This window comes from Carettochelys insculpta, chromosome 8, assembly GCF_033958435.1.
Source record: "Carettochelys insculpta isolate YL-2023 chromosome 8, ASM3395843v1, whole genome shotgun sequence".
In the NCBI taxonomy this organism is placed as follows: Eukaryota; Metazoa; Chordata; order Testudines; family Carettochelyidae; genus Carettochelys; species Carettochelys insculpta.
In genome coordinates, this window is record NC_134144.1 from 45,549,719 (window position 1) to 45,564,509 (window position 14,791).

Consider the following 14,791-nt stretch of genomic DNA (forward strand, 5'->3'; position numbering starts at 1 on the left):
ACTTTAAAAGAATCTCATTTCTCTTTCAGAAATTGCTGCATCTTTTGGAATATGCCTTTGACAATAGATGTCATCACTTAAGGTCCATTGCTCAATAAAAGAGTGGTGAAGAAACCAGAATTTTATGCAACTGAAAATGTTTCCATGAGTATTCTAGGAAATGTCAGTTTCATGAAGTTGGATTCTGTTTGAACTGGAAACAACTAACTTAGAAATACAAGTTGAAACACTAAGTATCCCTTAGGATTGATTTTCCATGTTTTAATTTTAAAAAAAGTTAACTAAGGACAAAAACACTTAATTCCCTATTCTTGTTTACACATACACTCTCTCAAAATATACAGGATTTTATTCTCCAAGGCTTTGCATCTTGAACGTCACTAACACCAGTATAAGGTGTATGCATACTACTACCATAGTGATTTTCAATTATGTTAGCAGCTTTAAGTTGCAGATCAGCTGTGGATTCTGGCTGAAGTAACTGATTTTGATTTCTCTCGTTTCATGCTTACAGTTGCTTAGCTCCATTGATTCTAGCAGAGTTACTCCTGGTTTGCAGTGCTGAAAGTGAACAGGGTCAGATATGCAAACTCGGTAATCAAACACATTCTGAGGTTATAAATATTGGTCCCTCTCCAGCAAATGTTTATGTCCATATTTAACTTTGCTCAAGTGGGCTGTCACATTGACTTTAGTGAGATTGTTCACAGGAGCAAAGTTAAGCACATGCACACGTTTTCAGGATCAGAATTATACCCTCTGATATATACAAGGATTAGTGCATAGACAGATGTAGACAAAAGCTGCCAAGTCTGCCAACCAGGGCATTATTGGCTTACACGCCATGCTAGCTTAATTTACTTCTATGTTCTTCAATAGCTTGCCTAGGTCCTTTGTCCTATTGTTTTAATCAAGTTCTCAAAAAACTCAGCAGAGGTTTCATCACTAAGCATTCAGATTTGGTTGTCTTGAAAAATATTAATTTAGAACCAGCAGAGGGGAACATCACTGGTCATATGTTGGAAGAGACTCTGGCAGGGGGTTGTTCTATTTAGAAAATGAAAAATTAGTCAGTCATACAGTCTAGGAAGCATCTCTATAAACTGGGATTCCAAATGACCATGGGAGAAAAAGTGATGGACCAGATAAAGAGATGTTAATTTTTCCTCACAGTAAGATTTATTACATCCTAGCAGATATAATGAGCAGCGTAGAAATCCGTGGCCAGGAGCGCAAAAATGAATGCCGAATACCCCAATTAAAATTTAAGTAATATGTATCAGGTACTAAGGTACTGAAATGCACAGCAATTCTCCACTTCATCACACCAACGGTTTCCATGCAATTACACTCCTGTAAAAGAAGAGGAAATCAGACTATGTATACAGCATAGCTAGCACCGAACTGAGTTATTTGACCTTCACCCCAATACTCTCGCAGAGGACTTCTAAGTTCCCAATCACAATGGTTTGTGCACTTCTCCGAAGGGACTGGGAAAGTAGCCATGCCGCCTAGAACAGAACAACTGGAAGACAGTGTTTCACAGACGTGCCACTTTAGAATACACTGCCTGCACTTTGGTGCAGCATGTGTGTCAGACACACTTGAAGTGGCATTGAAGCAGACACAAGAAAAGCAATTTCATTAGGCTGCAGCACTGACAGCTTATTTAGTTATTAGCAAAACAGCAGTATGCTCCAGGTAACTCTTTCCCAACCTCTCACCAGCAGTCAACATGTGCCAGCCGCGAGAGCACCTCGATCCACCTTACTGTGCAAAAGTATCTGTACATTCCCTACTATAAAATAATAATTCATAATTCAATGCTGCAGCTTTACAAAAGACTACAAAGTCGCCTTTATACTGGGCTCTGCGATCATTGTCATGACAGCAATTCAAGGTTAGCATCAACTTTGTGTTTCCTTTTATTTCAGTAAGTTATTTGTGTGGTTAGCCCGAGTACACCAAGTCCATGTGCTTCAAGCTGTGCTCCATAAATATTTAAAAACACTAAATAAAAGGGTTTTCTCACCTGAAGACAATACAAAAGACACAAAACAATTGCTAAGTGACCAGTGAGCGCTCTCATGAATCCCATGTATTTTATTAAACCCATACAAGCCAGGGTAGCCAATTAAACTAAAATGTACTGTCAACTGACTGGGAAATGCTATTATATTTTCAGCTTTTGTGCAGTTCAAAGAAAATTAGACTTAAATGTGTATTTTGAAGGCAATAGCTTATTACTATAAAGTTAATCATACCATTACTTTTTATTACGGCTCAGTGTATGGAAGGTAGTAGGGACACAGTAAGGGATAAATTAAGTTAGCCTTGGATGATGCATATGACTGTGGGAGATCAGGCCAGGCGTAATTCAACCTTATGAAGTCTTCTTGAATTATGTCACTTGTAGAATTTGCACTTGACTTTTGAAAACATTAAATGTTCTTGCCACTGAGAACTAATTAAAAAACCTGGCCCTCCTTTGCTGAGCTAATTTTGTTCAGGTTGACTGCTTGATCAAGTCTGACTCTAGATGCTCATCTAATGTATACTGTGACCAACTATTTCAGTTGGATTAAGGTAATTACCTAGCTCAACACTTTTCTGATACATTTTTACAGTAATGGAATCCAGAGCTTTTATGCTTCTCAATCTGCACATGGAAGATTTTGAAGTGTAAAAGCTGTCCTTCAGGCTAGAATAATTCAAAGTAACAAATAGTCCATGGGGCAACTGAGTTTAAGCTTACTAAACATAGCTAAGAACCCCCAAGTTTCTGACCTACTGAACTGAATTGAATATTATGTGAAGTGGCTTTACTTTCATGGATGTACCAAAGAAACCAATCATCATACAGCTCGGCATCGGCAATGTGCTTCCAAGATTGGAACAGAATTACTTAATGGAGATTCGCTATTCAAAATGGCCTGGGAAGTTGTCTGCAGCATCACTGTTCCATACTTGACATCAGGGGATTCCTTACCAAAAGCATACAATCACAGGCAAATCTGAGACTTACCAGCTGGCCTGGAAAATAAACAACAGACATATGAGTAATCTGGCTGCAGCTGTATTAATATCCTCAAGATAATGACATCACCACATCCTCAGGCAGGGTCTTAACTGCTTCCAGGACACCCAAAGACACCCAAATGACAGGTACACACTCACATATAGTGGTTAATATGCCCAAGCACTATGCTTTTTCCCAGTCAATCCATCCCCACTGGGGTGGGGCTGGGCATCTGAGAGAGGGATAACGTTCCCCTCTACAGACCGAAGGCCAGATGTCATACAAGAAGCCTGCCAAGCTATTAGGCCCACACATCATCAGTCCACCAGCTGCATCCAGAGCATCACTGCAATAGGGTATGATCAGACAGACCTTTTGGGTCAGTGGCTTCTGACCTGACTTACAACACCTAAGCGAAGGAGGTAAGACAGCACCCTTAAATTGAATCTTAATTCCCTCATGTATATCTGCATCATTGTGCAGGTGTTCCTTTACACTCCAACACACTATGAAATTCTTTTTCTCTCCTCTCCCCTATACTCTGCTTCTCACTATTAGTTAGCTCTGTGAGTTTTAAGATTTTACAACAGGTACACAGGAGTTTCATATGGCTTAGCCCACTCATCTATGATAGCTTCCAGCCCCTATATATGCCATATTTCTTCTCTCCTGGAACTCTATTATTCCATTGCTTAGGTGATTCAAAACTGGACATACCAGAGCAGTAAATGTTATACTGTAGGGAATCCTACTACGCAAGTCCAATAGAAAGCACACGAGAGAACCCAGATAGATTTATCAGGGACTTGGACATCAGCTTCCACAATTGCAACATGAAAATAACTTACTGCCGGCTCCTGTGCAGGACCAGTACCAGTACCATGGGAGGGCTGGTGTCATAGTCCCCATGGTGGGCAGCAACACCAAGCCTGTGGGTAGGTCTGAAGTCAGGAGCCAGGAAGAAAACAGAAGCCGAAGTCAAGGGTCCGCACTGAGTTGGAAGCCAAAGAGACAAAGTCTACAGCCAGAGCTGGGGCAAGCAGAAAACAGGACTATAGATCTCAGCAGACCAGAAGGAGGTTGGAGCTGGAAACCAGGCAGGGATGAAGTTGGGAACTGGGGATGAGACCAGGAGTCAAGTAGCAATGGACAGGGTCTCTAGCACTAGCCAGCCAGGATCAACCTTGATGCACAACCAATTTCCTGCATCTCTTTCCAGCTTAAATGGGTTCCCAGTCCAAACAGTCACCTAAGTCCTCCTCCAATAAGGTCTCCACTGGGCATTGCCTTTTAGGCTGGGTGTACACTAGAGAATTTTGTTGACACAAGGGCCCTTCTGTCGACATAACTCAGGGCTGTCTACACACTTAAAGCATTCTGTCAACAAAGTCTTGACAGAACTCTGCATTTTCCTCAATAGCATTATCCCTCAAAAATTTGAGGCATAACAATCTCGGGACATAAAACAAAAAAGCAGTAAGGTAAGCAGTAAGCACTTTAAATACTAACAAAATAATTTATTAGGTGATGAGCTTTCATGGGACAGACCCACTTCTTCAGACCATAGCCAGACCAGAACAGACTCAATATTTAAGGCACAGAGAAGCAAAAATAGTAATCAAGGTTGACAAATCATAAAAAAAAAAAATTATCAAGGTGAGAAAAATCAGAGAGTAGAGGGGCAGGTGGAGGGGGAGTCAATAATTAGATTAAGCCAAGTATGCAAAAGAGCCCCTATAATGACCCAGAAAACTCGCATCCCAGTTCAAACCATGTGTTATTGTGTCGAATTTGAATATAAGAGAGAGTTCAGCAGCCTCATTTTCAAGACTCTTGCGAAAATTCCTCTTCAGTAACAGGATGGCCCACTCCATTAAAATGTTGGCTGACCAGTTTATCTCTGGAGAGGGTACTGTTGACAAAAGTGCAGCGTAGCCACTTCTGTCGCTAGAGAGGGCTTCTGGTCGCTGGGCAATGTTCTTTGCAGAGCTGCCATTCTGCTTTCTGGCACCAGAGGGCAGTGCAGTCTGGCAGTTCTCTGTCAACAGAGCAAGTTCTGTGTAGATGAAATCTGTTGACAGAGTACTGCTGGGATTTGCCTGGCGACCGTAATTTCTGTCGACAGATGCTTCTAGTATAGACATAGCCTTAGAGTATTAACTCTTAGGGCTCCCAATTGCCCCATCACTAGTAGAGCTGTTTGGTGGTGTTATGGATGTGGTAGGGATTCAAGAGCCGGCTTCAGATTCAGAACCTGTCAATCCTCACACATCTCCTTGACAAAGCACTTTGAGAACCATAGAAGAAAAAGACTAAATATTATTGGCTGGGAGTGGATTATATGATCTCTGTATGTGTTTCCTATCTGCATGTGGAAAAGTTTATTTCAGAACACACACGACAGTTAACACCCCTGTTTTGAAAAACAAGGTTGGGCCCCTACAACTTTGCCTTGTACAGGAACTATTAAAAATAAAATAGGAGGAAACATTCCCTAACACAGCATATTTAATATACGGTGGAGCCTGTGTTAACAGTTACCTGTGGTCACTTCTCTTAGCTAGTTACTCCCTAATTTCATGAGAATACCTCATATTATTCAGTGTTCTACACGGCTCCCCGTTGCAACAGAAAGATGTCAGTTAACAGGTGTCCTCAATCACGATAAAAGCAATTGACCGTCTTTGACGACTGACAATTACCCAGTGAATGAGGCTGTAACACAGCTTGTGGAACACCATCACACTTTCTAACCAGCCCCCTCTCCCGAATGGAGCCACTGCATTGGTGCACCATGAGTAGTGTTGTGTGTCTTTCTTACCTTGCCCCTCTTACAGTGTATTGCACACATCCAGCTTGGAGGCAGCAAAATGAACTTTTATAGCTTAAGCATTACAAGAGATGACCGAACAGAGGGGATGTTTGCCATTTAGATACAGAACATGTTTTGAGATCAACTGTGGCTCTTCAGGGAAAGCAGTGAAGTCCAGCGTGCTGCTAAGGCTGCCAATTATTCTAACCCTTTCAATTCTGGCCACATAGATTACACATCCACTGACGAACAAGGTTCACGGAAGCTCCAGGCTTAACTCATTCATTAACAGACAAGGTCAACATAGTGCAGTTTAATACAGTGCTTCTATAAAAGCTACCATTTGAAGGGAGCCAAAACCTTTCCTTGGGAACCTTTAGCTTTTGCATGGAAGCCTAATGACATAACTTCTACTGTGTCTTCCTAGACTGATACTGTACAGATTTCGAAAGCTTTCTTCTAACTAGTGTCAGCAACTAATCCTCCCAAATACCTTAGGGAAAAGAGAAAGCAGACATGCCTTGGGCAGTTCTGGGTTTCATTTTCAGTTATCCATGTTCACGGTAGGATTGATTCTGTTATCTTTATCCATGTTGAACAATACTTTGAAATAAAAAAAAAAATCTAGGAGCACAGTCAGGTACTCTTGAATGTGGGGCATGGAGGCAGAATTAAAAGTCATGATATATCAAAATATCCCTTTGATATTATTCACCAGTCTTGAAACTCTGCCTTGATTAAACAGAACACTCTACTCAGAAACCTCAGATTCTTACAAAAGCCTGTTTGTTAGCTAATGTGTTCTACAGTGCAAATCTCTATTACTAATAAGTAGGATGCATATACTTGGTTGACAAGAAGAGCCCTTTATTTTCTCTTTAATATACAGGAAATATGGCTCTGCAGTTGGTTACAGTGGTAAGATTTTTAAGGCAATAAAATCGTTTTGAATTCTTAAACTTCTGACATGCCTCATTTTCATAAAATATCCCATTTGTTTCTCTTCATTTTGCTTAAGTGTTTTACCACCACCTATGTAATGATTTGCAGAATTTCTGTCAGAGCCTATACAAGGCACTGTATATTTATGCAGGCAGAAGTATATTGTTCAGAGATTTAAGACAAGAGATAAGATAAGAGATTTATGGTGAATGCACATATGCCAGTGAAAAAGGTGCTGTCTCCGATCAAGTTTATTGAACTTGGAACTTTGCATTATAACTGATTTGAAGACACAGCAGTTAAATTGGATACTGTGATAAGTGCACTGTTTTCTCCAAGAGGAGGTTTAAAAGCTCAAAGTTGGGCATCTTGGCATCGCGCTCTCATATTCTTTGGAGACCCCCTGACACTTTTAACTAATCTTTCTTCACATAATCCACTTTTGCAGTCACTACTAACCACAGCACTTCAAGAAGAGGAGATTTAAATGAAAATCTTGAAAGGAGAGATATGTACTAACTTTTCATAATGTCATAGCAACAAAGAACAAAGGGAATCTGCCAGTTTTTTTATTTTCTTGATTCCTCTGTGCATTCATAATAAAGATGTTGCTGGCAAGGAATATCAAGCATTTTATTGATCTCACTTTAGGTGGCTAGCAGAAAGACTAGCATTTTGACTTACAGGCCTGGAATTATCTATGGTTTCTATTTTGCAGAACGAATTACATACTGAACTGTTCTGAGATAAATATACTCTGGAATAGTAAGTTATGGAGGAGTGACTTTATTTTCGGTCAGTTAAGGTTATTTCCATCTTCCCACTGTTCATAAAACTTTTGCTGTTTTCTGAATTTTGCTTTCGAAAGCTGTACCAACATCAAAACAGTAAGACAGTCTCTACATTCTAAAAAGGCAAAAGAAAGGGACAGATAGAAGTTAGATGAAAAGGGAACACACAAGTAAGGTAGTTAAGTGATGCTTGGCCCTATTCCGATAATACAAATGCTTTATAAAGACAAGAGATATAAGACTTCTGCAAACTGCCCTATCCCTCACCATAATCAGTCCCTGAGCTTCTCTTAGGGATATTTGCAGAAATGGTTCTTTAGAAGAAGCTTCATGAACTGAGGGCAGAGCCCAGAAGATCATCTTTAAAAGAGTTCTGCACATCAAAAGTAACATTGCAGAGGACATATGCGATACTTAAGGAATCATGAAACAAGGCATTGACAATTGCGTAACTGGAAGATTAAAAAGACAAGGTGTGGAGGTGGGTTGTGGTGATGCAAGTAGAGCTAAGGACAGAAAAGTAAGGACCAATCGGGAGGGGTGGGGGGGGAATGAATCAAAGTTATTTCACAGGAATTTCAGATATGTCTACACTAGAGAGTTTTGTCAACAAAACCCACGGAGCATCCATATTACCAAGGCATTCTGTCGATAGTAGGTCAGCAGAACATGGCACTTCTGTTGACAGCATTCTGCCACTCCCCCCATGAGGCAGAATGCCTGTCGACAGATTCAGTCAACAGAAAGCCAGACTGGACATTCCTGTCAACAGACAGGGCTTCTGGGACTTAGGGCAGCCCAGTTTGCTGCGCTTCCAACTGGCTGCTCTGTTGACAGAGCTGCCAGGTAGTCTAGCTGCTCTGTCAGCAGAGCAGATTGCTCTTTTGATCCACTTGACAGTCTGGCCCTGATCTGTTAACTGAAGTTTTGCTGGAAAGTATCTTTAGACAGAAACTTGTGTCGACAGATCTCTAGTGTAGACATAGGCACAGTGAAAAGTGCCAGATCAGCAACACTGAAGGCTGAAGTCTTCTATCAACTGGGCAGATAAAGGATGAGCTGCAGCAACTCATCCTCCTCCATTCTCCACCTACCTATGTGCTCAACTAGACAGAGCAGAGTCTGGGCATCAGTATCTCTTGGGGACTTGACTTCCAAACTGGAATTGCCAAACATTGCTATTTGGGGTATTAGTTTTTGTGACAATCACCTTTATGCTGGGAAAGTGGGCTGATCCCACCACAGAATGAATGATAGCTTTCCAGCACTAATAACTTGGACTGGACTTGAACCAACCAACTGGAATGGATTCTAGCGGCTGTTACTGGTCCCCTGAAACATCTAGTCGCCAGCTGAAGTTGGCGTGTCTGACAGAGGAGAGTCTATAGTTTGTTAGGCGTCTGTATCGTTTTCCTTGTCATTTGAAATCATCTGATGTGATTAAGCAAAGCCTAAAATACTCACAACAAACCCCTTTAGTTTGACTTAATTAGCAGTATTTGGTTCTGAAGGGCAGCTCCTTTTCTAGCAAATTCTAATAGCGTCATTGGCTTTTAAGGCCCTAGGACAGTTTACATCAGCTAAGGATTCGCCCCATTGGATGTGTTATCTATTTTTCAGATTAGCATAGCTGTGGTATCCAGCACCAATTTGAAATAAATACTTGATTATCTCAGGTGGAAAGCTTGGGAATGAATGCAATTGTTCACATTTTCGTTTGGGTTAATAGTTCTTTTCAAACCTAGTTTTAAAAAGTAACTAAAATAGAATAAAATAAAACACACGAATGCAAAACAAAATATTAAAATCTAGAACTAAAAAACACGATCATTTGTCATAATGACATTAATGATGACATGGACAAAAAAATAAAATTTGTGCAAATTGTATATGATATACAAAGATATATAACTACATTTATTAATAAATTGAGCACTTTACACATCAGGTACATTTTATAAATTCAGCATGCTTCTTGAATTTTCTTTTTCTGTCATTCTACTGTTAAAAGGACACATAACTACCATTTACCCCTTTGGTAGAATTCAATTGTGTGAGTTAAATAGACACGTGGAATTAGCACAATTCTAACATTATTTTTGATTTTAAGTGGCAGAAAATCATTGTGTCTAGGATAATTCTTAACCTAACAGAATGACCTCTATGGAATATGTCCAAAAGTTTTATGATTCCAACTCCCCATGCTAATTTAATATATTTCTATTGTTTAATCAGAAAATGGATACTTTCCAAATAAAGTAATATAGCTTACAAGAAGATACTGTAGGAAATAATTAGGTTGCAAGTTCTGGAGGCTTTAATATGGTTGAAATTATATAACTATCTTTGCATTCTTTGTATGGTCCTATTAAATGTACCAGGCATTGATGTGGCTGGCTGTCAAGCAGCAAAATGAAAAATAGTTTTAATAGCTGCTCTTTGACCTGTTTTATATTTTATGTCAATTATAACAGCACACAACCATGCATAATTATGAAGCATAGACACATTAAAATGTACACATAGTTTGTGTTCTTATGGCAACCATTGCATTAGGATTTTGAAAACAAACTGACGACTTCCTATTGTTATAAGTCATATACGCATTAATAAATTAGTATTAAATATCTAAGACAGATTTGTCTATCAACCTGTCTTGAGTAATTTTAAAGAAATATTTCTTTGTGAGAGAGAGAAGGGCAAAATCCCTGCCTGAATGCACTCTTTGTGCCATCTGTACAATTTCTAAGAATATAGTAAGTAACATCAACCAGTAAGAGTAAAGTAACATTGGCAGGTATACCAATTTGTCACTGGAGCATCAGTTTTTAAATACTCCAATTTAATCACAGCAGGAGTTTTTCTGGCTCCACCTCAACAGTCGTCCTTTTTGGAACTCTGAAAGCAGAGGGAATTGATTTTAGGGAGTGGGTGAGGCATGTGCTAAGCACTACTTTAAGGAAATTGATAATAATGACCAGAGAGAACAGCATCTTTGTAGCACTGTCAAAATTTGAGCAGCCAAAAGGGAAATATTTTGTGATAAATAATCTATAAAAAAAGATTGTATATGAACATGTGGAATTGTTCCTCAGATTGTTTCTAGCATGAGCCGTCAGAAGTCACCCTGTAGGCAACAAAGAAGGAAATATGGTTATAGTCACACTATGAAGATGTCAACACCAAGACTTTGGGTATGTCTTCATTACAGGGAAGATTGACCCAGTTGAGCTCAATCTTCCGGAGTTCGATTTAGTGTCCCTAATAAGGGCTCGCTAAAAATCGAAATTACAGTGTACTTCCATCAGCACAGATATCCCTGTCCCTTGTTAGGAGACAGGGAAGTTGATGGGAGCCCATGCTCCCTTTAACCTCTCTTAGTGGAGACACTGTGGAAGCTCGATTCAAGGTCATTAACATAAATTAACATAACAATTCAACCTTCTGCCGAAGTGTAGACCTGCCCTTTGAGTAGAGATGCTCCAAGACTGCATCCTGGAATGTAGCAGTGAAGACAAACACCATGGTAACATAAGCATACTTTAATGATTTGAGGGGTGAAGTGGAGGAGATAAGTCTGGATCATTTTTCTCTTGCTGCTTTAGAAAGCAACTGAACAATCCAGCAACCCAGAGGGAACCCTTTATTTAATTTAATGGGTGCAATATATTTTGGGAGCATACAGACTTTCCAGTCACATTTAAATTTCTTTGACAGTGAATATTGTCTAACATTGTTTTAGGAGTAATGACAAAGTAGTACTTCCATTGTGTATTTCACCCTAGAGATGAGAAAAATGAAGCATTTGTGCCGAAGAGACAAGGTATACAAAGTAATATCTTTCACTGGACCAATTTCAGTTGGTGTGAGACACAAGCTTTCCAGCCACAGAGAGGTCATAACCAGGTCTGGAAAAGGTACCCCTGAACTGGAAGATCTCTGTGTGACTCAAAAGCTTGTCTCTCTCACCAGCAGAAGTTGGCCCATAAAAGCTACTACATCTCACTCATCTTGTCTTGCTAACATCTGGGAGCAACAGCATTACAACTATGCTCCATTTCTCTAGTGAAGGCATGGTCTCATGGCTGGTGTTGTGCAAGTCAGTTTATTTACATGTTTAAATCATCTGTGGGGGATACCCATGAAATCCAGATAACCCCACATATCAGAGAAATATCTGAAGTGTGTGACTGGGACACAATAAATGTTCTAGTTTTCACAGTGGCTCTGTGCCTCTCTCACTGCTCTTTGCCTCTTTCATCATATGTAAAAAGCTAATAAGGAAAGAGAACACAGGAATAGAGGTGAGGATGAATTACTTAAGGGCATACCCTCAGCCCAACCCTAGAAGATGGGAGTCCCAACAAGCAGGATAATGGTGCACTTCTGTAGCCCAGAGGCAGGACTGGGCAGAAATGTGGAGAAGCCCATACAGACAATTCCATCTTGAGTACCACAGTGCTGTGCTCCAAGAGGATTACCCTCTGCACTAGCACATGTGGCAATTTTAGTGGGGAAACTGTTGCAGATTCACTTTACATGGTTTCACTACTGAACGCAAGCACCAACTTTGGAAACTCTGTGGAACTCCTGCAGCCTTGATGGTATATTAGTAACCTTAGAGCAGTAGTGCTCGTATCACACTGTCTGAGGAGGAGGATTGCAAAAACCAACCTCCTTGTTCAAAGCCCATTCAACTTGGCCAGATCATTTGAACAAGAATTTGGCAGGTAATTTCACTGAATTGCTCAGTGAGCTGTGGCAATCAGTCTGTCCCAGACGTGCAGGCTCTCCATGGGTAACACTCCTGCTGGGTTACTGAATGGCGTAGTGACTGAAAACGTGTTATCCCTTTGGAGGCTAATTCCACAGAAAGGCAAACTTCCACACCATTCATCTGACTGACAGGCTGGAAAAAGTCTCAGAAGGATTAACAGGTGATGGAATGTAATGCTAAGATTTATATAGCTCTTCAGCATTTCCTGACACCAAAAAAAGGTCCAGCTGCACTTCAAGTAAGAAATCGAGGAGACAACTATGTAACAGCTCTAAGAACTCTAGTCCTTCAAGCACAGTAGGCCCCTCTCTTTAAATCATAGAATAATAGGTTTGAGGAGACCTTGGGAGGTCACAGAGTCCACCCAACCCCTCACTGAAAGCAGGGCCAATCCCATTTAAATCATCCCAGCCAAGCCTTAGTCAAGCCAGGACTTAAAGACCTCTAGGGAAGGAGATTCTACCACCTCCCTAGATAACTCATTCCAAAGCTTCACCATTCTCCCAGTGAAATAGTTTTCATAACATTCAACCAAGACCTATTCCACCACAACTTGAGACCATTCCTCCTTGTTCTATCATCCGTCACCCCTGAAAACAGCCTCCCTAGCTTCTCTGGAACCCCATTTCAGGGAGGTGAAAGCTTGTATCAAATCCCCTCTCACTCTTACTTAAATTACGTATTCCACCACAACTTGAGACCATTCCTCCTTGTTCTATCATCCGTCACCCCTGAAAACAGCCTCCCTAGCTTCTCTGGAACCCCATTTCAGGGAGGTGAAAGCTTGTATCAAATCCCCTCTCACTCTTACTTAAATTACGTAAACCCAAATCCCTCAGCTGCTCCTCATAAATCATGTGCTTCAGCCCCCTAATCATTCTGTCACCCTCAAATGGACTCTGTCCACTACGTCCACATCCTTTCTGTAATAGGGGAGCCCAGAATTGGACGCAGTACTCCAGAAGTAGGCTCAACAGTGACAAATAAAGGGGAATAATCAGTTTCCTAGATCTGCTGGCAGTGCTCCTACTAATGCACCCCAGTATGCCTTTAGCCTCCTTGGCTACAAGGGCACACTGTTGGACCACATCCAGCTTCTTATCCACAATATTCCCTAGGTCCTTTTTTGCAGAACTGTTGCTAACTCAGCCAGTTCCCAGCTTGTAACGATGGTTGAGATTCCTCAGTCTTACGTGCAGGACTCTGCACTTGGCCTTGTTGAACCTCACCAGATTTCTTTCAGCCCAATTCTACAATGTAGAAGTTGTGGTGGTTGAGCATGAAGCAAGTCTAGCTCTTTTCCACACCGTTGCACTGTCAATTAATAACAGCTTTGCAAGATGGACTATCTCCTAGTGATCATGAGGCGGGTCTCAAGTTGGTCTGTTAGGACTTTCTCTTTGATATAATTAGTAATTGGACACACAGGAGGTAAGTGTTACATCCATCTGAAAACAGCAAAGACTGAGTGAAGTCAAAATCTAGAGTCTCAATTAGTAGACGACAGAGATTTCTTTTCAAGGGCTATTACAGCATGTTGGACTTCCACCATACTTTCAAAGGAAAAATTTTTCAGTTTTATTTACTACTTCTGCCTGTTGAAAGCCTTGATCTCAGCTTTCCTGAATTCACACCCTTAAAATTGCCATGCACACTTGTAAACAGGAGGCTCCCTCAGTTACCTCAGAGTGGTTTGAACAAACTAACATCATAACAAGAGTGTTTATGGAAAAATGCTTGAGCACTGAAGCAGAAAGGGCTTAGCACTGATCAGACCTCTCTTCCACCTTTATTCTTCACTGTTCACATTGAAATGCAAATATCAGCCCAGGGTTTCCACTGGCGTGCCACTCACAAATTGAAAAGCAGTTTTTATCTATGCAAATGTAAGCATGGTAATTGAAGTTAATCAATCAATGCTAGCTTTCACTAAAACCTTGAACATGATTGAATAAAGTAATTATCATTCAGCAGAAAATGATGAAGTTGTAGACAGCATGAACCTTATTAAAGGAGGATTTTGAGTCACAATGGCTTAATTTAGCTAACAGCCCAGCCTTAGCCCGAGCAGCACACTATGATTGCTGCCTAGAATTGTTTTATGGAAAAAGGGGGGCGCTTTTTTATTATTATTTTTACAGTGCTGGATTAGTAAAAAGTACTTGTTACACTACAAAGGATAAGCCATAATTAACATCCTTCTTTACTCTAAATAGATCAGTGAACAAAGATTGCTATGACATCTTAAAGGTGCCCAATAGTACCAATGGGCTATTGAAACGATTAACGTACTTCAAAAATAAATAAGAAATGTAGCAATTCTATGTATTTCATGAAACCACAGTTTGTAGGGTCACATGCTGCTTAGAGCTAAATTACAGGTTTCTGAACGTAAAACAAGATTATTGAAATACGTAGCATCTTTTGTCAAACAGGATATAAAACCTCAT